The sequence below is a fragment of the Meriones unguiculatus genome, chromosome 10 (genome assembly GCF_030254825.1).
Source record: "Meriones unguiculatus strain TT.TT164.6M chromosome 10, Bangor_MerUng_6.1, whole genome shotgun sequence".
Taxonomy (NCBI): Eukaryota; Metazoa; Chordata; class Mammalia; order Rodentia; family Muridae; genus Meriones; species Meriones unguiculatus.
The window spans coordinates 21044591-21066582 of record NC_083358.1 but is presented as its reverse complement, the minus strand read 5'-3'; the positions used below and the strand labels follow the sequence as shown (position 1 = coordinate 21066582).

The window sequence follows — 21992 nt, the reverse complement described above, 5'->3', positions numbered from 1 at the left end:
CTGAACTGGTGAGTTCCATGTTCATCGAGAGACCCTGTCTCAAAAAGTAAGGTGGAGAGAGATTGAGGAAGACACTAATGTTGACTTCTGACTTCCCCATGCATTCACACATATGTATGTTCACCTGATGCACATATGCACACACATGAACATAAATATGCATACACATATAAAGATTTAGACAGTGTGGTGGTTTGAATAAGAATGGCCCCATAGGCTCATATATTTGAATGTTTATTCAGCAAGGAGAGGCACTATATAGAAGGATTAGGAGGTGTGGCCTTGTAGGAGGAAGCATGTCACCTGAGGTGGGCGTTGAGGTTTCAGAAGCACAAGCCAGGCCCAGTGGCTCTCTTCTCCTGCTGCCAATGGATTTAGATGTAGACCCCTCAGCTGTTTCTCCAGCACCATGTCACCCTGCTGCCACCATGCTCTCCATCATGATGATGATAACTTAAAACTCCAAAACTGAAAGCAAGCCCGAATTAAATGCTTTCCTTGATGAGACTTGTCATGGTTGTGATGACTCTTCACAGCAATAGATCACTGACCAAGACAGTCATCACTGATGTCTGGCTGTAGCATATTTTTAGTATCCTATACCCACATCAGTCACTCCCCCAGGCCCTGGCAACCACTGATGGGCATTTTTTTGTTTGGTTTTTGTAATGCTTGGCCCTGCATGTGCCAAACAGGTACTATGCCACAACGTTAAACCCATCATCACCCAGAGTTACTTTGTATCTCTGGATTTGCCTATTCTAGACATTCACATAAATGGAATCATGGAAATGTCGTCAGCCCACCATTTTGTTCTTTCTAGTTCCTTTCCATATAGAATTATTTTAAGGTAATAATAATCCAATAATAACATGGTTCATCCCTTTTTATAAATTAATATTTCATTGTGTTGAATAGCTCCATTTTGTTTTTCCATCATCAACTCATGGACAGATGGGTTGTTTGCAGCTCCAGATTTTTTTAATTAATTAATTTAGTGTGTGTGCGTGTGTAAGGGTGCACCTGTGGAGGTCAGAAGACATCTTGTAGGAGTTGGTTCTCTCCTTCCATCATGTGGATCTCAGGGACTAACCTCAGGGCTTCAGGCTTGGCCACTGCTGAGCTATTCCAGTGGCCCTGTTTCTGCTTCTCAGCCACTGTGAACACTGGTTCACAAAGTTTTGTGGACCTCTTTTCATTTTTCCTGGGTATACAGGTGGGAAAATTGTTAGGTCATAGAGTAACTCCATGCTTATCTATAAAATGGGACTATTTCATATCATACCTAAAAATTAAGTCAAAATAGACCATATATCTAAATGAAAGAGATAAGTCAATAAGATTTTTTTTAAGTGGCCGTACCATTTTACCTATCTGCCAGCAATGAACAAAAACTCCACTAGCCAATACTTGTTAGTTTTCTGGCCCATTTCTTTCAACTATCCTAATGGGATTTAGGTTTATATTTTGTTGATGAGGTTGAACACCTTTTTATCAGTTTTTGTCCATTTTTAAGTCTTATTTAGAAAAAACATTTATTCAGATTCTCACTATTTCCATTTTGGGCAGTTTTATTTATTATTGGGTTGTGATATTTCCCTGTGTATTTTGGAGACAATTTTCTTATCAAATATATGATTTGCAGATATTTTCTGCCAGTGTAAAATATTTTTTTTCTCTTGGGTATGGTACTGTTTGAAACACAGAAGCTTAGCTTTAACGAACTTTGATTTGTTAACCTTTTCTTCCTTTACTTATACTCCTGGAGTCATTTCTAATGAGTTATTGCTCAAATCAAAGTAATGGAGGTGTCACATGTGGGGCACAGCTTTAATCGCAGCACTCAGGGCAGGAAGATCCCTGTGAGGTCAAGGCTCTCCTAATCTACAGAGCAGTTATTCCTATTTATTTATTTATTTAGTTCTTCCTATTTATTGATTGATTGATTGATTTTGAGGCAGAGTGTCATGCAATCTAGGCTGGCTTTAGACTTGATATGTAGACAAGGATGACCTTGGACATCTGATCCTCCTCCCTCTACCTCCCTAGTGCTAGAATTCCTGGCCTACATCACCAAGCCAGGTGGGTTTGTGTGTTGCTGGGGATTCAGCCCATGGCTAGGCAAGCACTCTATTGACCCTTCCTACCCCCAACCCGATTGTTTTCTGTTTGTTTGTTTGTTTGTTTGTTGTTTTAAAGGCAGAGTCTCTAGCTCTGGCTAGAATGAAACTCACTATGTGGACCAGTCTAGCCTTAAACTACAGAGATCCACCTGTCTTTACCTTCCTAGTGCTGGGGTTAGAGGTGTGCATGCCTGGCTCTCTACCAACTTCTTAAATGAAGACTTCGCTTGCTGGTAGTCACAAAGCGAGAGCCGTGCAGAGCTGGAACCAGCCTTTTTTGCAGAGATTCCCATTCTTTTGTACTTTTTTTTTTTTTTTTTATCTTATTGCAGTTCACAGGATCTATGTGGTGCCTTCCTCCTCTGTCCCACATTGGGGCCTGGGGGTATTTCAAAGCTCCAAACACTTAGATTTCATACTAGCTTCATCTTTGGGCTTTGTGACCAGTAGTTTCTTCTGTCAGTCAAAAATCAATATTCAGATTTATGTCAGAGAACCTAACAGTTTGGTACTTTTATCTATAAGGAAAAGAATAATAGCTACTTCACAATTATTTGCACTTTCCAAGATTGCCCTGGATAATTGTCATGTCAGAGAAGCAGCAGTAGGTTGTGTAAAGTTGCCACCTACCGAGTGCCTGTTACATGTCAATCATAGCAACCCTGCAAGTTTCAGAATGAGAGAATTGAGGCTCAGTGGTGTTAACTACCTGGCCCAAAGTGACGCAGATACTAAGTGGCAGGACTAGGCTTTGAAAATAACATCTCTTTGGTTCTCAAAGACCATGTTGTTGCCAGAGGGAAAGGTAGTGAGCCACAGTGTTTCAAAGCCCAGTGGGGCTGAGTTTCCTCATGGCCTCCACAGGCACGAGTCAGGCCTGCCTGTGGGCAGTGCTCCTCTCATAGACCAGCTCTTTATTTAACTCACGGTGTGCTGATCGCATGCTTCCTTGACTTTTGCTTGACAGTGTATAGGGTGTTACTTTTCGGGTAACCTCTGGAACTTTAAAACATCCTGCTGCCTCACTCTGCCTGCTCTGCTTCCCTGCTTCCCATCATGTTCATTGGCTTCCAGCACAGCAGGTATTGCTAGTGCTCAGGAGCATCAGAAAAGGCTCCAGAAGCACTTCTGGGACTTATGGGATGCCCGTTTTGTAAGACTGTAACAGACTGCCTGAACCTGGTAGTTATTTATGGAGGACAGAGGTTTGAGTCTTCCGGTTCCTGAAGCTGAGAATCCCCAGGTCTGAAGGCCATATCTGGCCAGGGCCTTTGTGCTCATCATCATCCGGTGGCAGAAGGTGGGTTTGAAGACCAGAGATAAGGAGGCTTAAAGAGTGACAGGACTGAACTCTTCTTTTCACGAAGCCACTCCCCACTCCCATGATTTTGGCATTAATACATTTGTGAAAGCTTAGTCTTCATGACCTGTTCACCTCTTGTATTAGTCAGAGTTCTCTAGACAAGCAGAACCAACAGGCTAGTCTCAGTGCGTAAGTGTGAAGTGGATTTATTACATTGCCTTCCATAAAGTGGTTGGGAGGCAGCAATGGATGGACACATGCTAGGGAGGCTGAGAGCCCAGTAGCCGCGCAGAGCACAGGGCTGAAGGCCTGGCAGTCCCGATCTGGCTCTGAAGGCCTGAAAGATTTCCGAAGGGAAGGGAATGGGTGTGGTGGTTGCAATCTCAGCATTTAGGAGGTAGAGGCAGGTGGATCATCAAAAGTTTAAGACCAACCTGGTCTATTTAGTGAATTGCAGATGAGATTCTATCTCAAAAAAGGAGAGAGAGAGAGAAAAAAATAAAGGCTAGGGATGTAGCTCAAAGGTAGAGTGCTTAGCTGACATGTGCAAGGACCTGGGTTCAAGCCCCACACTGAAAGGAAGTCGCAGGAAACAGTGAACACAAGACTCACATATCAGCATTATGTACAGTTGCCCCAAAACAAGGTGGGAACAACCAAAACAGCTGTCACCTGATGAGCAGATAAGTAAGATTTAACACTTATACATTCAGATTTATTTTGTAATAAAAAAGAAAAGGAGTATACTGACTCATATTGTGGTATAAGTAAGCCTTGAAAGGGTGGTTAAGTGAAAGAAGTTAGACACAAAAAGCCATATGTCATATGATTCCAATTATGTGAAATGTCCAAAATAGGCCAATCTGTGGAGAAGGACAGGACAGCGTGTGACATATGGACATGAAGTTTTTTTGGGTTAGAATTAGATGGTAATATTCATTGCACAGCAGTGTAAAGTCATACTAATGCTTACTAATTATACTCTTTACCCTTTTTAAAGTGATTGTATGTGTGCACACATGCATGTAAGTGTCCTTGGAGGGTGAGAGCCACCGACATGGGCGCTGACAACCAAACTCGGATGTTTAGGAACAGCAGCAGCAAACCCTCTTAAGCATGGGAGCAGCGTGGTGTGAAGGGAGGAGTGAGCAGGCTGGGAAGGAGAAGCTTTTGGGAGCCATTTGCAGGCATCCAGGCCCTTCTGTGAGACTCCAGCGAAACTTTGCAGATGCCAGTCCTTGACTGAGCAGTGGTTTGTTGACGGGTTTTCTGGGTTGAAAGAACAGTACTTATTCGTTGTTTTTAATTACTTGCTCCCATTTTCACTCACTGTCTTAAGTGCTAACTGTGGCCAGAAACAACTGTTCCCTTAGCTTCTTCCGACAAGGCTGTGAGAGCCAGCATCCCTAATAGCAGAAAGACGTGTGTTCCATTGCTAGGCAGTGGGTGATGGAGTCTTCAGTCAGTCCCCTAGCCCAAGGCTTTCCATAATGCACTAATGTCTTCCCACATTTCTCAAGTGGTGGGGCCCCTGCTCTTACAGACAGGAGAACAAGCATGGCAGCCATAGAACATGACATTCTCAGAATTTCCTTCAACTCCTTCATCTCCTGATCATATAGATGAGCTGCTGCAAAGGCAGGGCCCCTGCTGAAGGCCAGTGTGAGACACTGTGGGATGGGGTGCTGCAAATGTCTCCTTTAGAAGCTCCTAAGGAGTCAGTGAGTACCTTCCCTGAAGAATCGCTATGTAAATTTTGCCCTCAAACCATCCTCCTTTTAAGAGAGACATTTTAAAGAACAAATTAAAGAGAATAGAGTAGAGAAAGGTCTGTAAGTAAAACAGACCCATATTTAGGTACAGAGCCCTGCATTCTCTAGGGAGCTGTCTGATTGACTGGAGCTGTGCTGTGGTACCAGCTGGAGGGGATCCCTGCTCTTCTTCATGTTCTCATACCACAAAGCAAGTAGTTTACATCACCTTTCATTTCAAATACAAATTAAAATACCCAATCTTAGCAGATGTGATTAGGATGATCCTTGAAATTACATTTTTTTTATTAACCCTGATATAGATCCTTTTATTCCTGAATCAAAAGTTTAGCATTTTTGATTTAGTAAAACATCAGCTTTCCCATCTCTGGTCATGTTGGATCTTGGCCAATGGTGGAAAAATATCCTTGCATAGTATCTGCTCAATTTGGCAACTTGTTTTCAGATTTGGATTTAGACTTTGATGTTTGGTTTTGCTTTCTGATCGGGGTGTCTCTGCTGGTCCCTAAGGAGGAAGGTAAGTTGGAAGTGAATTGACCTCAGGGAGAAAATGGCAGACCCTGAGCATCCAGAGACCTAATTAGGTCATCTTGACACCCAGTTGCCAGGGCAATTGCTAAGGTTCCTTTTCTTAGAAGGCCATTTTCAAGGAGCATCTTTGTACTTTGTGTTTAGCCTTTGTTTTCCCTGAGTGTTGTCTTGACTTCATGTAGAAACCAATGGAGAAGTGAGGGCCCTGGAGATGGGTTAGTCTGTAAAGTACCTGCTGTGCAAGTGTGGGGCCTGAATTTGGAGCCCTAACACCCACATAAAAGCATTTATAACCCTAATGCAGGGGTTGGGGGGGGGCACAGACAGAGACTGGCCAGTCCCCAGAGTTCAGCCTAGGTTGATAAGCCAGGTTCAGTGAGAGACTTTCCCAAAAAATAAGAAGGGGCTGTCAAAATTGATCTTCAGGTGAATGTGCCTGCTGCCACACCCGTTGACCCAACTTCAGTCCTCAGAACCCACATGGTGAGAAGAGACGCCAGTTCCCGGAATTGTGTACTCTAGCCTCCACACGTGCTATGGCACATATACAACCCCCACAATAAATAAATAAACATGTGATTTGAAAGGTTTAATTACAGGCCTAAAGGGATGACTCACCAGTTTGACTCTCAGAACCCACAAGGCAGTTCACAGCCATCTGTAACTCCATTCCCAGAGTATTCAATGCCGTCTTCTGGCCTCTGCAGGCACTATGCATACAGGGTGCACAGACCACATACATGAAGGTAAAATACCCATACACATAGAAATAAAAGGAAAGCATTAAAAGGTAGAGAACAATAGAAGATACAAGAGGGTAACCACTATCATATATATATGTGTGTGTGTGTGTATACACATATATATACATACACACACACAGAAAACACACACACAGCAAAATTAATTGCCCTTTCCTGTGCTGTCTTTAGGCTGACCCAGTGCTTTCAAAAGTTTGGTTTAATTTCATATGTTAAATTTAAAAAGCTTATATATATATACATAAAAAATATACATGTATAATGTGCATGTGCATCCAGGTGTCTACGGAGGCCAGAGGTGCGGGATCCCCGGGAGCTGGAGTTACAGGTAGTTGTAAACTGCCTTCTGCATGCGAGGAACTGAAACTGGGTCTTCTGCAAGAGAATCAATCTCTTTTAACTAAAGAGTTACTTCTCTAGCCCTGAAATAAGTCTTTAAAAAACAAAATTCATAGAAGATATTGACACTCTCCTCTTTGGATCCTGTCAGTGGTCAGAACTGAGCCAGGGGAAAAGAGAATTGTAAAATATATTATCTTTGCCCCATTTTTCTCTTAATAATGAAAGCTAACTTGTTCCTATAGGAGTTGCTTATTAAATACTATTGTGTTTGAGAGAAGTGTGGTGGGCATGCTTCAGAGAATAATAGTCATGCCTGGCCTTCATGGAGCTTCCAGTCAGAGGAGGGGTAATCACACAGATGTAAGCTCGTTTTGACAGGTGCTGTAAAGAACAGGTTTAGGGATGCTTCACTGTACAGAGAAGGGGAAGGGCACGGGGCTGGGGGATTAGGAATTCACATAGTAAAGCCGGAAGAATAGTGTCTTGAACCGGGGACAGGAGGGGCTACGTGAGCACAGCATTCCCTAGATCATTGGCATCAGTAAAGAAGTGGTTGGGCTGTGTGGGCTCAGAGCATGGGCAACCGTGTTCTGACAAGACGGCTCGCTTTCTCAGTGTCTGTGAAGATTTCACATAAAGCAGGTTCTGTTGCTTTGAAACAAACAATGAAGAACTAGAAAACAATCCCTGTCCTGGGCTGTCTGTCTTCCCTAGCAGGACGCTGTATGCCGCACTGCACACCTTCCACAGCATCCACCGCAGCCCATCTTGTTACAGCTCTCTAACACACTCACACACAGAGCTTCTCCTCGCGTCTGACAGACCTGCTATTTTCTGTCTTTAGGCTGTTTAATGAAAGGCAGCAAGAACTCAATGGCTATCTGTACAGATCTCTGAACACAGCCCATACCATTATGAAAATCATTCTGATCGTACAGGAAAGCAGCAGAATCCTGTGGAGTTATTTTAGGCCAATAGTTTTGTTTCCAATTTTCTTTCCTAACAGTGGAATTCATTTTCAAATGAGTCTCAAAGCATCAAGCAGTCAGGTGATATTTTTTTCTTCTTTGTGCCTTTCCACTTCTGGCTTTTCACGTTTTCTAGTATGAACATGTCTTGCTTTTATAATCGAGAATTTTTTTTTAAAATTATATGGCTGCTGCAGGAAGCTGAATTGTTTCATGATGACAAGGTTCAGGGACTAGTACAGATTGAAACAGATGGCTCCCTCTGTTGTAGTACCCCCTGGTGACCCTTTCACAACCATGGATTACCAGAGCACAGAGTGACCATGGCTTCTTCACCATGAAATTATACAAGACAGCAGGAACCTTACTGACAAACAGATGTGTTTTTCCCCCCCAAGTAGAGCTTTTCTTAATGAAATGGTTGCTTAGAAACCAGACCATAATAATAACTTTTCTATATTTAGTCTGTGAAATGACTCAGTTTGCAAAGTTATTAAGTCAGAGAATACTAATTAGATAGAACTGAACTCGCCTATTATTTCTTGTCTGGCAGTTTGGCAACTAAACGGTTAAACCAGCAGCGTCTCCTCCAGCATGTGTCTCTCCAGATGCTCCTCCTAACAGGGGACCCACCAGGAAAATGACAGCTCCTGCTCCACTCTTAACTGTGTCACTCTGTAGTGGCCTGGTGGTGTCTGCTCTCTGACACGGCAGTGTGTGTTCCTAGCTGTTCCGTGTACTATTTATTAGGCTGCTGAGAAGCTCAATTAGGTCAGTGGGTCAAAAACCATATATGAAAATAAGCTCAGTTTACAGTCAGCTCGCCAAACAGCAGTGTGAAAAGCAGCAGCCGGGATTGAAGATGATTTGGGGTAACAGCTCTGTTGGAGACACGAAGGAGTATTGTCGGTGAACTCTGTTACTGACAGTGAGGAGATCTCAATCTTTACTGTAGTTGCCAGGTAATTCAAACAAGTATTTCAGTCAGACATGGCAAATATCTGCAATCCCAGGCAGGGGATGGAGAATTCTAGTTGACCCTGTGCCGCATAGTGAAAATCTGCCTAAACCAAACAAAAATAAAACTCAAACTAAATAAAATCTAGGGGAAAGTAGATTTCTGCTTTCCATTAATGACATGACTGATTAATTGCTCTATCACATAGTAACATGTTCAAAAGAAGTTAAAAGCATTAAAGAATTGAAGGAGCAGAGAGTGTCTGGCCAGAGGGACACCTAAAGAGAAAACTCCTGAGGTGTGGCTCAGCGTGAAAACCTGCTTTCCCTGAGGACATTTGCCTGAAGTTAAGCTGTGGGCAAGCTGCAGAAATGAAAACTTGGAGCAACTCCAAGTGAGTTTAAACAACAAACACCCTCAAATCCTAAGTTTAGACCTCTGAGGAGTCTACCCTCAAGCCAGTCAGGAGCTTGCTGTGAGCCCCGTCCTGTGGTGCACACCTGGCTCCTTAGCACCTGGTGTGTAGAAGCAGGCCTCATACATTGAAGGCTAGTGTGTACTCTAACATGACCCTGTTTTTGTTTTTATTTTTTTAAGGTATTCTAGTTTTATGCATGTATAACTGTAACATTTGACATTTGAGCATTTTTTAACAGTTCACTGGCATTAATTATAGTACTCTATAGCTATCACCACTGCTATTAAAAACTTCCATCCCCCCAAACAAAAACTCTATGCTGACTATTACAGTAACAGCCCATTTCTTCCTCCATAATAATTCTTAAAGCCAGTAACTAGGTCACAGTCACATATAGCCAAATACAAGAAAATAAAGTTTGATAATCCGTCAGATATTAGATTTGTTGCCCACAAATTAAGAAGTAACTTTGATTACTATATTTAAAGAAATGAAGGATAAACTTGACAATAACTTTAGGAAATAAAAAACAAACAAACCATCAAATTGATTTTTCTAAAGCAATTTCTGAAAATAATAAGTAGAATAACTAAAAATTCAGGTGGGTGAGTTTTGCAACAAACAGCCAGGGAGAAAATCAATGAACCAAAAGGTAGAAAAAAAATAAAGGAAATGAGCATAGAAACGGTATCTCTAGGTAGAGAAATCAGGAAGAAAGTGGAAAAGATTTGATCTTGTAAGGTTTTAAAACATGTCTGTATACCAAAGCCAAGGTAGCTTTAGTTTGATGCAAAGTATACTTTAACAACCGAAGAGTTCCTAGGAAAATGGCAAGCATTGTTCTATTGAGACAGAAGATGTCAGGGGCTCAGGGTGAAAAAAGGGAAAGTGACTAATGAGTGGGAACTTTCCTTTTGGAGTGATGAAAATGTTCCAGAATTAAAGAGTGCTGATGGTTGCACGTTGTGAGTCTCCTAAAACCACTGAGTTACGCATTTTAGAATGACACGTTTTATGGCACGTGAATCATATTGCACTGACCTCCTGCTTTTACCAAAAGGCAAGCATTAATATCTCCATCACATAAGGAGTTCCTAGATATTAACAAAAAGTATCTAGCAGATGAAATATATATATATATATATATAGGCAATTTTAGGATGGGACCTCTGGTTCTGGCTGAGTATAATGACACAGACTATCTTGGAAGGAAAATTAGAGCATTTTGAAATGCAGTCTTGATATTTGTACCTACGAGGTGGGATGTTTCTCTTGAGAAAGTTCCCCCTGAGGGTCCAGATGGGAGCTGGAAGCCCTAGTGTTTCTGTCTAAAAGCAGAGCTGTGAAAGCCCCACCGGAGCCTGCATGGCTGGCTTTGTAAAGAGCTGTGGAGCTGTGTACTCTTACTAGAAAACTTAATGGGTGGGTTTGTTTGGTTTGTGAGTGTTTTGTTTGTTTGTTTGTCTGTTTGTTTTGTTTGAAACCCAGGCTGGCCTCAAATTCACTGTGTAGCCAAATTCTGGGAACCTTGGGCCTTGTGCATGCTATGCTAGGCAGTCGTTCTACCACTGAGTTACATATCACCGGCCCCTTTTTATTTAGTTTAATTTATTTTTGTTTATGTTGAGACGAGGTCTCATGTAACCTAGGCTACTTCCATCTCTCTATGTTGCAAAGGATGACCTTGACCGGATCTTCCTATCTCCACCTTCTGAGTGCTGGGATTTCAAACTGAACCACTAGGCCAGTTTCATGCAGTACTGGGGCTGGAACTCAGGGCTTCAGTCCAGCACTTACCAACTGTGCTACATGCCCAGCTGGTAGTGCTTTTACCAGCAATTCATCTGTCTTCAAGAAGCCCTACTTTCATTTAAATCGATTCCAAATTCCTCTTTTCCTCCCCTCTTTGAACCCTTATGTTGTATGTTGTATGTTGTAACCCAGTGTCTTGTGACATCAGCTGGAGAAGCAGTGCTGATTACATTTGTATCACGAAGTAGCATCGCCCCGTATCTGCTGCTGTGTGAATGAGAGAACTACCCCCTCGCTTATGCTAACACTGTCTTCCAAATACCGTCATAGCTTCAGCTCACTTCTACATATGTGTATTGCTATTGCTTTTAATTAACCCCTTACCTCCTCTTTTGTTGTTGTTGTAGTATCAAGGATTGAGCCTAGAGCCTCCAATGTTAGGCAGACCTCCACCGATCAGTTAGCTCTCTAGCCCGATCTTTATTTTTGTGGTGTGCAGTCTGCATGTTTGTGTGTATGGATGTGGACATACCCGGGGCACATGTTGTGTGTGAACAGGCCTGAGGCTGACGTGGAGTCTCTCTTGACTCACCGTGTTCCTTGGCAGGGGCTCTTGTTGAACCTTGAGCTTGCTGTCTTAGCCAGCATCTAGCCAGATCTCTTGTCCCCGCTGAGTCCCTTGCTGAGATTACAGGTGTACTGCCACACCCAAACTTCTTCCAAGTGGACAGTGAGGGTTAGAACCCCGTCTTCAAGCTTGTGCAGCTGGTGCCTTTCCCACTGCACCATCTCTCCAGCCCTCTTCTTACTGTTTTATTGTGAACCATGGTCTCACTAAGTTACCCAGGCTGGCTTTTAACTCACATTGTAGTTCCAGGATGCCTTGTACCTGTGGTCTGCAAGCCATATACAGCCTCTGAGTAGCAGTGGCTACAGACATGTACTACCAGGCCTGGGTCTGTTATTATTATTAAGATCTACTTAGTTTATATGTATGAGTGTTCTGCTCGTGGTATATATGTATGTTTGTATGTGTATCACATGTACCTGGTCCCTGTAGAGGTGAGAAAAGGGCATTGCATCTTCTGTAGACTGTTGTAAGCCACATCTACAACGTGGCAGCGCTGTCACGTCTCTGGATGGCACTGTAGCGATAAGCCCTGCACATCATGATTACTGATTTGCAATGATCACTTTCTCTGTGTGGGCACGCAGAACTGAACTGGGGTCATTGGAGGAGCAACAGAGCTCTAAATTGCTGAGCCATCTCTTCAGTCCTCTCCATTTTTAAAAGTGCAACTAATTATTAAATTTTTACTTATTTTATGTATATGTATAAATGCCTACATGTATGTGTGTACTATGTGCATGCCTGGTGCCCTTTGGGGGGCGAGAAGAAGGCCTTGGATCCCCTGGAACTGGAGATACATGTGGTTGTGAGCTGCCTGATGTGGGTGCTAGGAATCAAGCCTGGGTCCTCTGTAAGACCAGCAAGTCTTCAGACCCTTAAGGTCAATTTTTAAGTAATTATTTCAACCATTTAATGAATATGCATATTATATTTTTCAGGTTCTAAACATTAGCATTTGGGTCACTTTGATTTTTTTTGTCAGGGTCTCACCATGTAGTCCAAACTGGCCTCAAACTTCTGATCCTCCTGCCATGGGATCATAGGTGTGTACCACCACATCTGGCTAATTTTTTTTTACTTTATACTTCTTTGCAGTGCTTGAATCTTTTATAGTGACCTGCCATATTATCACTGTGGTAGGAAATCAAGTTTTTTGACTATAGAAGCAAAGTTACTTTAAAAAGTTTGTTTTAATGTATATGGAGTGTTTTGCCTGAATGTGTCCTGTGAACCACTTGTGTGCAAGTGCCCTTGGAGGCCAGAAGAGGGCATTGGAGGTCCTCGGAGGTCCTCGGTCTGCAGTCACAGACAGTTGGAGCTGCCATGTGGGTGCTGGGAATGGAACCTGGGTCCTCTGGGAGAGCAACCAGTGCTTTTTTTCTTTTCTTTTTTTCTTTCTCCGGGACAGGGTTTTTCTGTGTATCCTTGGCTGGACTCACTTTGTGGATCAGGCTGGCTTCAAATTCACAGAGATCCAGCTGCCTCTGCATCCCAGAGTGCTGGGATTACAAGCGTGTGCCGTGCCACGGTGCTGGGCTGCAACCAGTGCTCTTGACTGCTGAGCCTTCTCTCTTTTTTTTAATGCTCCTCCATTTCTCCTTTACTTACAGGTATCTTACTCTCCTTGCCTTTTGCTGAGCCTGTAATTGAACCCAGGGCCTCACACATGCTAAGCAAATATTCTGCCTCTAAGCCATATTGTCAGTTCTAGACAGGTCTTATTATAAGTTGTACTTACTACAGGATTTGAATCTGATGGGAGAAAGTCAGTCTGGTAACCCCTGAGGTTATAGGTGGAGTGTTCTTGTGTGTGCATGTTTTCAGGGGAGGTGTCCTGAGGTGTGTTAACAGTAGCCCTGCCACGTCTCTGGATGACGCTGTAGTTATAAGCCCTGTATATCATGATTGCTGGTTTTGCAATGATCGCTTTCTCTGAGCCAGTTCTAGCCTGGAGTGCCTATCACCATTGCTTGCCTAATCATTTCATTAGAACATCTGCTAGGCATAATTACGGGAAAAGGGCACTTTAAGAAGTGCCTCTATCCCGTCTCTGACTGGCTGGTGGTGCCCCAGGCATAAGGACACCCTGAGCAAGTGGAAGATCAGCCCCATCTTGCCAGAGCCTTAGGCCAAGTGACTTTCATTAGTCAGCTGTGCTGAGTCAGCAGCTTCTCTGTAGGCAGGAGGTGAAATGCCATTGGAAACCCAGGCTTCAGGTTGGCCCCTCCTGTCACGACTCCCTGGCTTGCGACTTGCAAGAGGTGTAAAGAGGGTCTTATTTCTCACCTGGCTTCTTACCTGGCGTTGACTCAAGGAGTGAATCAGCTAAAGGTTTCCAGAACGTCAGGAACCCTTCCGTTCTTTTTATCAGTAGATGTCTCATTTGTGCATTTTTTACTTTGTAAAAGCTGCCTAAAAAGAATGTAATGAGCTGTAGAAATGATCCCAGAAAATAGTCTCAGGAGACTTAAATGAATGACATCTTTATTTCTCACTCATGATCAGCAGAAATGCAAGTTGCTCTGAATACATAAAGCAGTGATTACCTTCAAAGCTGTGCCCTTCCTTCCTCCTTCCTTCCCCCGCTTTCTTCCCTTCCCTCTCGGCCTCCCTCCCTACTGATTTCCATCCATATTAGGGCTGCTTTTTTCAGACATAACAGAACCCTTGATCATCATGGTGTTTTTCATAGTTTCCTTGGCAGGCCTGTCTTCCTTCCTTCCTTCCTTCCTTCCTTCCTTCCTTCCTTCCTTCCTTCTTTCCTTCCTTCTTCCCTTCTTTCCTTCCTTCCTTCCTTCCTTCTTTCTTTCTTTCTTTCTTTCTTTCTTTCTTTCTTTCTTTCTTTCTTTCTTCCTTCCTTTCTTTCTTTCTTGTGTGTGTGAGAGGATTATATGTGCATGATATGTATGAGCACCTTTGTGTGTATGTGTAGCATACATATGTGTGCAACATGGTGCTCATGTGTCGGTCAGAGGTCAACTTCAGCTGTCAGTCCTGGGTTTCCACCTTGTTTGAGATGGTCTCTGTTGTTCCCCACTGCAAACCTCCTATCTTGCCCTGGAAGCACTAGGATTACAGATCCAGCATCACATGAATTCTGAGGATCCTAACACTTGCATAGTGAGGACTTTGTTCTCTGAGCTGACTCCACAGCCCTTTTGATGGTTTTCTTGCTGTCTGCTCTCTTATTGCTTCTCTCTGGACTCAACCATATGTTCTTACTTAGTAAAGGGAGCCCTAACTAGACAGACAGTGTATTTTGCAGTTCAGTCTTTGATTATCTTTGGGGAGACCAAGTAGAGGGCTTGCAGTGACCTCTAAAGCTGCTGTAGGGAGAGGAGTTTGAGTAAGTAGCTGGTTAAAAAGGAGACTGAAGCCCTCACTTTTGTGTGACTCTTCTGGCATCACAAATGCTGGCACCATTTCACATTAGAAGCATTTGTAAATTTTATTAACATTACCGTCTCCCTTTTTCACAGGTTAAATAACTATACTGAGTGGGAAAAAGTAGTTCCCAGGAAGCTCAGCTGGGCCCCATGAGTGTGTACTTGGCATTTAGACTGTAGGGCACCTCTCCTTGTGGATTTTGGAGTCCTTCAGAAAGTCCACATCCTGGAACAGGGCAACCTGTACTTGCGAGCGTGTGGTTTGCTATCTTTAGGTTTGGAGTGCTGCAAGGCCTGTGCTATTCTGGTAGTTATTTCCCCCAGGGCCCTGCTGCCAGGTGGGCTGTGCTGGAGCAGAGCAACTGAGTGCGAAGGATGGCAGCTCTGCTTTGCCGCGTGCCAGCGCTGTTCTCAACTGTTCTTCACCGCCTCCCCCAGTAACTGAGGATGGGATCCGCTTAAAGGATTGTCTAGCGCATTGATGGCGTCTGTGTGTGCAGGATACTCAGTGTGTATTAGTGGTTTGCAGCTAGTTTCTTATAAACACTATTTCATGGGGCGGGGGGATGCTCATTCAGTAAAGTGCTTGCTTCGAAAGTATGAAGCCCTGAGACTGACCCGATCACTAGCACACACACAAAAACCAGGTGTGACAGTGCACACTGGTATTCCCAGTGCTGGGGAGGCAGAGGCAGGAGGAGGATCCCGGGAGTGCAGCAGCCAGTCTATCCAATTAGTGGGGTTTAGTGTGAGACCTTCTCTCAAAAACTAAAGTGGAGGGTGACTAAGGAAGACACCAAATGTTGACCTTTGGCTTCCATATGCATACCACACACAGAGATTCCATGATCAAGGCTGTGCATTGTGGCACACACTTGTATTCCCAGTGCTCAAAAACTGATAGGATCAGAAATCCAAGTCCAGCGTTGGTTACATATGGAAGTTAAGACTAGCAGGGCTACATGAAACTCTGTCTTGCCTCAAAAAGTAAGAAGGGAGAGCAGATATACCAATCAGAATGTGCCAGGCACCGTGACATACTCCTGTAATCCCAGTGCTCTGGGAGGAGAGGCAGGTGGATCTCTGTGAGTTCAAGGCCAGCCTGGTCTACAAAGGGAATCCAAGACAGCCAAGGCTGCACAGAGAAACCCTGTCTTAAAACAAACAAACAAAACACAAAAAAGAGCTAGCAGCTATAGGTTCGAACATATCTTTTGTTAGCCGTAAGGCTCTGTAGTGTAACCCTGCTTTTCTTCAGGTTTGATCAACACTCACTCAGCCTGAATCTGTATGAAGTGCTGGGACCTGTCTGTAACCAACACAGCTCTGGAGCCTTCAAATAACCAAACGTCATATTGGCATGCTTACAAAGGCAGCCTGCTATTCAGTCCAGAATCCCACGCTTCCTTGATGAAATAACCAGCTCCCCAAGTTTGTGTGATTTCCTGGAATTTGGTGTTGAAATTACCATTAGTTTCTATGCTAACAAGAACCCCCTATAGTAGCAGACATACCTTACTGAGGCCTGGCCTCCCTCCTCCTGAGGTGGTCTACCTTCCTTTGTAATCTAGAGTCACAAGAAAGGACTATACAGATTGATGATTGTTTCTTTGCGATCATAAAGAAAGGTTATTTGTGTTTTATCACTGCTCCTTGTCTTTTGCCCCTCCCCTCCTTCTCTGCCTCCCAAATGCTGGAATTATAGGAGTCATCACTGTGCTCAGCTGACCACTTCCCTTGACTATCATTCATTGTTCTTTCAAACTAGAACTTGTATAGATGAATACATATTTTCCTGTCTTTCTAGTTTTCAAAGTAAATTTATTAATTACATTGAACATCGTTCTTTGCTGCTGCTATTGTTATTTGGCTTTTTGAGACACCATTTTGCTCAGTTTCCCAGGCTTGCCTGTAATTCAAGGCTGGCCTTGAACTTGAGAGCCTTTCGCAGCCTTGTGAGTGCTGGGGTCACAGGCCTGTGAGTACACCCAGTATTTGAACACCCATCATTTGCTCTATTTTTATCCCACTAGTTTGAAGGCTCAGAGATCATTTCCGCCTCTCTAATTGTTTTTTCTTTGCAACAGGGTCTTGCTCTGTCATCCAGAGTGGTTTCCGACTTGCCATCCTCCTACATCTGTCTCCTGGGTGCTGGAATTGTCAGTGTGTACTGCCACTTGGTTCACTTCTCTTCCTTTTAAAAGTAGCTTCTTCTAATAATAACCTCCCCAGTTCTAGACAAAATGCTTATGCAGATATTTCTTGATGAACAAAAAAATTGGGCATTATTTACTCTTTTTGAATTTTTTTTTTTTACTTTATGTGTATGAGAATTTTGCTTACATGTATGTCTGTGCACCACCTGTGTGCAGTACCCATAGAAGCCAGAAGAGAGTGTCAGATTCCCTGAAACTGGAGTTACAGACATTTGTGAGCTGCTATGTGGAGTTACAGACATCTGAGACTTGAACCCAGGTCCTCTGGAAGAGCAGCCAATGCTCTTAACCACTGAGCCATCTCTTTACTTCTCTCATTTTCTACACCTTAGATGTGGGCTGAGTATAGACACATTCTCAATAAACCCATTCCTCAGACATTTTCCCACGTGCTTGTTTGGTTTTCTTTTGTTCTGTTTTTGTTATTGTTGCTTTGTTTTTTGTTTTTTTTTTTTTTAAAGGAGGCTCAAAGCCTAGATTGGCCTCAAACTCACTATGTAGCGGAATAGAGCTCTGAACTTGTGATCCTTCTGCCTCGATCTCCCAAGTGGTGGGATTCTATGTGTAACTACCACATATAGCCGTTCTCCCTCCAAAACAAAACAAAAAAACCCCCCAAAAAAACCAAAAAAACCTACCCTTTAAAATTTGTTTTAAAGATTTGGGTTTTTATTTTTTTGCCTTTCTTTTTTAATTTTTAAATTATTTTTTATTATCATTTATTACAATTTATTCAATTTGTATCCCATCTGTGGTCTCCTCCCAATCCCACCCTCCCTCCCTTTCTCCCCTTATGCCAATCCCCTAGTCCACTGATAGGTGAGGTCTTCCTCCCCTTCTATTTGACCTAGCCTGTCAGGTCTCATCAGGACTGGTTGCATTGTCTTCCTCTGGCCTGGCAAGGGCAGCACCCCCCAGGGGGTGGTGATCACTGAGTTCATTCCAGAGAAAGCCCCTGCTCCCCTTACTAGGGTCCCCACTTGGATACTGAGACATACCCAAAAGATTTGTTTTTTATATGTGTGTATAAATGTTTTGCTCACATGTGTGCATATACACTGTATGTGTGCTTGTCCACAGAGGCCAAAAGAGGGCACTGGGTCTCCTGGAACCGATGTTAGATTGGAAGTTTCTGCGTGAGTGCTAAAGGCAGAACCCTGGTCCTCTGTGAACATGCTCTTAGTCACTGGGCCTTCTCTGTACCCCACCCCATTTCAGCTTTCACAGTGTCTTTGGGCGGTGTTTGCTGCTGGCTGTGTGGAGTTCATCAGTGAGCCAAGACTATCTTCTACATTTGCTTCCTCTAGTACTTGTGGCTACCTTTTTCCAAATGCTCCAACAGTTCTGCCAAATACATATTGTTCTCCGTGTTCAGTCTGTTTCTCTGTACTTCAGACATTTGTCTCAGTCTCTTTTTTTCCTCATTTGTGTACTTACGCCTTTCCTTTCCTTCCCTTCCCCCCCCCCACTTCATTCTCCTGCCTCCTTCCCTCTCCCCTCCTCCTTCATTGCCATTTGAGTAGGATTTAAGGAAGATGAAAACATAGATGTTTTCGGTTATTATGCCACATTTGATCACAAATGTAGCTTAAATTTCCATGTCTATTCTGGGCATATTTGATAAGTGTGGATTTCCTGTTTTAAGTACAGTTGAATTTTGAACACATTGTTCTATTCTCAGTTTTCCCTTAATAATGGGGCTTGGAATTAATTCCATAACAGCTCTTAAAAAGCTGCTGCTTCATTTTTGTGGGGGAGGGGTACATTGGATTTCACTGGATGAATGACCGTGATTAACCAGCTCTCTATTCATGAACATTTAATTTGATTTGAGTCACTTCTATTATAAATAGTGCTACAGTGATGATTTTATGCATAGTAATTATCTGCTTGTACTGATGTGTGTTAGAATAAATTCTTAGAGTAGAATCTCTGACTTAATGCAGAATTTAGATTGTTGTTTAACCCGGTAGACAATTTTCTTAAGACCGTAAAACATTTTATGAAATGAGAAATACTTGACTTTTCCCTCATTTAGCTCCCAGGAAGCCATTTTCTTTTATACTGCAGGGCAGCCAAAGCCAGTTTGGAGCTGAAACTCTGCCCTTGGCAGTGAATTTCCCTCAACATTTGAGACATGCCATGCTATTTTATCCTATTTTTATCTAAAAGCCTAAAAAGATAAGAAATATTTTCTTTTTAGATTTCTGTTTAGATTTATTGGACACTTGGGAAATAGAAGAAAGAAAATGAGAAGTTCAGGGTCATCATCAGCTATATAGTAAGTTTAAGGTCGGCTTGGGCTACATGAGAAACTCTCAAAAAAAAAAAGGAAGGAAGAAAAGAAAAGTAATACATAAAATTATAAAGTGGGCTAGGTGTGGCTGTACATGCGTTTAACCCCGGCCTTGAGAGGCAGAGGTTGCTGAATCTGTAGACCAATCTGGCCTTCATGGTCTACAGGCCACCAGGGCTACACAATGGGAGCCTGTCACCTCCTCCTTGTCTCTCTCTTCTCTGTGCAGACCTTGCTGTACCTGCCTGAGATGAGAGAGAGAGGGAGAGGGAGGGAGAGAGAGAAAGGGAGGGAGAGAAAAGAAAAAGTGGGAGCAAGATAGTTCAGTGGTAAAGGGTAAAGGCAGCTGTTGCCAACCTCAATGACCTGAGTTTAATCGCTGGGACCAACATGGTGGAAGAAGAGAACTAGCTCCTACAAGTTGTCCTCTGACCTCCACATACACACCTTGGCACATGCACACACACATACATAAACAAATGTAATGAGAAGTTTTAAATTTTACATGTTCATGGTGTACCATGTGATGTTTCAATACATGTAGATAGTAACTTTGAAATATTATATTCACTTATCATAGGGTTCATCCATGTGACGTGTACAATTTAAGCTAGAGATGTAGTGAATGGCCCTGGGGTCAGTCCGCAGCACTAGAAAAAACATTCTGCACAATTCAAGAAATCCAAGTGTGGCTCTTTCCACCATCATGGCGCCTGTGGAGCCCTGCTGGCAACAGGACGTCTAAGCAGCAGGTGTGTCTGGAAGGCTGTGGTACAAGGCCGTTTGTGCTGGCTACAAGCGAGGTCTCCAGAACCAAAGACAGCACACAGCTCTTCTTAAAAATGAGGGTGTTTATGTCCGAGATGAAACGGAAGTCTACTTAGGCAGAGATGGGCTTTGAGTATAAAGCAAAAAACAACACAGTGACTCCTGCAGGCAAAGCAAACAACCACAATGATCTGGGGAGAAGTCTCTCGGGCCCATGGAAACAGTGGCATGGTTCGTGCCAAATTCCAAAGCAACCTTCCTGCAAAGGCCATTGAACACTGAATTCAATGATGTACCCTTCCCGGATTTAAAGTAATAAAAAGTAAATAAATAAAAGATTTGTTAAAAGAAAGAAAGAAATCCAAGTGTGGTAGTGTAGGGTTATAATTCATCATTTGGGAGGCTGAGGCAAGGAGGACCAGAAGTTCAGTTGCATGGACTAAATTTTAAGACTTTTCCTTAAAACAATAGTAGCAACAGTTTTTTCTCCTTACCACCAAGTGCTGGGATTTAAGGCATTTATCACCATGCCCAGGTTTTTTTGTTTGTTTGTTTGTTTTTTGGTTGTTTTTTGTTTTTTTTTTCAAAGATTAAAGTGTGTGTGTGTGTTTAGTGTGTGAGTGTGAGTGAGTGACTGCCGGTGCCCTCAGAAGCCAAAGGCATTAGAGTCCCTGGAATTGGAGGGTGCTTGGAATTGAACTCAGGTCCTCTACAAGAGCAGTGTATATGCTTAACCACTGACTTATCTCTCCAGCCCCAAACAACAATTTTTTAAAGTGTACAATTGAGTAGTTTTTCTTATAGTTATAGGATGTGTACCATTTGGACAGTCAGTTTTAGAATGTTTTCAGTCCCTCCAGAAAGACTGTATCCAGCACTAGTCACTTATCACTCGTATCCAACTCTCACAATCTTAGGTCGCCACTACATCTACCTTCTCTGGATATAGATTGGCCCCATATGAGTAGCCCATGTAAACGGTGCCATACAATCTGTGTGGTTTGTATGCTTCTTCCAGTTTTTTGGTTTTTTTTTTTTGTTTGTTTGTTTGTTTGTTTTGCAGAAGTGCCTGAGGAGTTTGAGCGGGTAGGTAGTTTCTCAGATTGAGCAAGTACTTTGGGTGGTTGTTATCTGCCCAGGAAAAGGGAGGCGGATTAGTTTTGAAGTTGAGATGGTTTAGCAGGCTCTGGGGATTGAGCCAGTCAGCACCACATTCAGAGCCATCCATCTTTTCAATAACACGAAGCCAGCCTTGCCTTACACTCACTCTTTCCTCCTGAAAGTCTCTACAGATCACTCGGCAGTGTGCTAAGGGGTCATCTGGAGGTCACTGCTTCAATCAAATAGACTTCTTTGTAATCTAAGTCTCTGATTGTGGGAAACAGTTACTCTGCAATGTGGGTTATTTTACAAGATAGGCTTTCAGGAAGAGCTTCCCTGTTGAGCCAGCTCACCTGTACCTTGTTCTGTTTTGTGCCCCAGCTTGGAGCAGAATGGTCCCATGAGCCTTTCCTTGAGGTTTGGCTTCCCCTTTATTCTGTGTACCTTACCTGCTCCATAGCACCCTGGCTGCGGTCATCTCCTGTAGTCAGAGCAGAAGGCACCTGATGGGTGTTGTGGATCCTACTGCCAGAGGGATTGGTGTGTCATGTTTCCCCAAAGCCTGCGCTGACCCAGAACTTACCCCATTTCAAATTATGAAGGGAATTACCAGGTGGGAAGGACCAAAGGCCATGTGTAGGCTATAACATAACCCCAGCAGGACAA

General features: G+C 43.1%; 1 protein-coding gene and 1 pseudogene across 3 annotated transcripts in view; both read left to right on the top strand.

The window, feature by feature from the left end:
* Has3 (hyaluronan synthase 3) overlaps positions 1-21992 on the top strand; it is a 194200-nt gene that overhangs the window by 66310 nt on the left and 105898 nt on the right. The window lies entirely within an intron of this gene.
* Positions 5589-20536, top strand: LOC110545470 (large ribosomal subunit protein eL33-like; annotated as a pseudogene).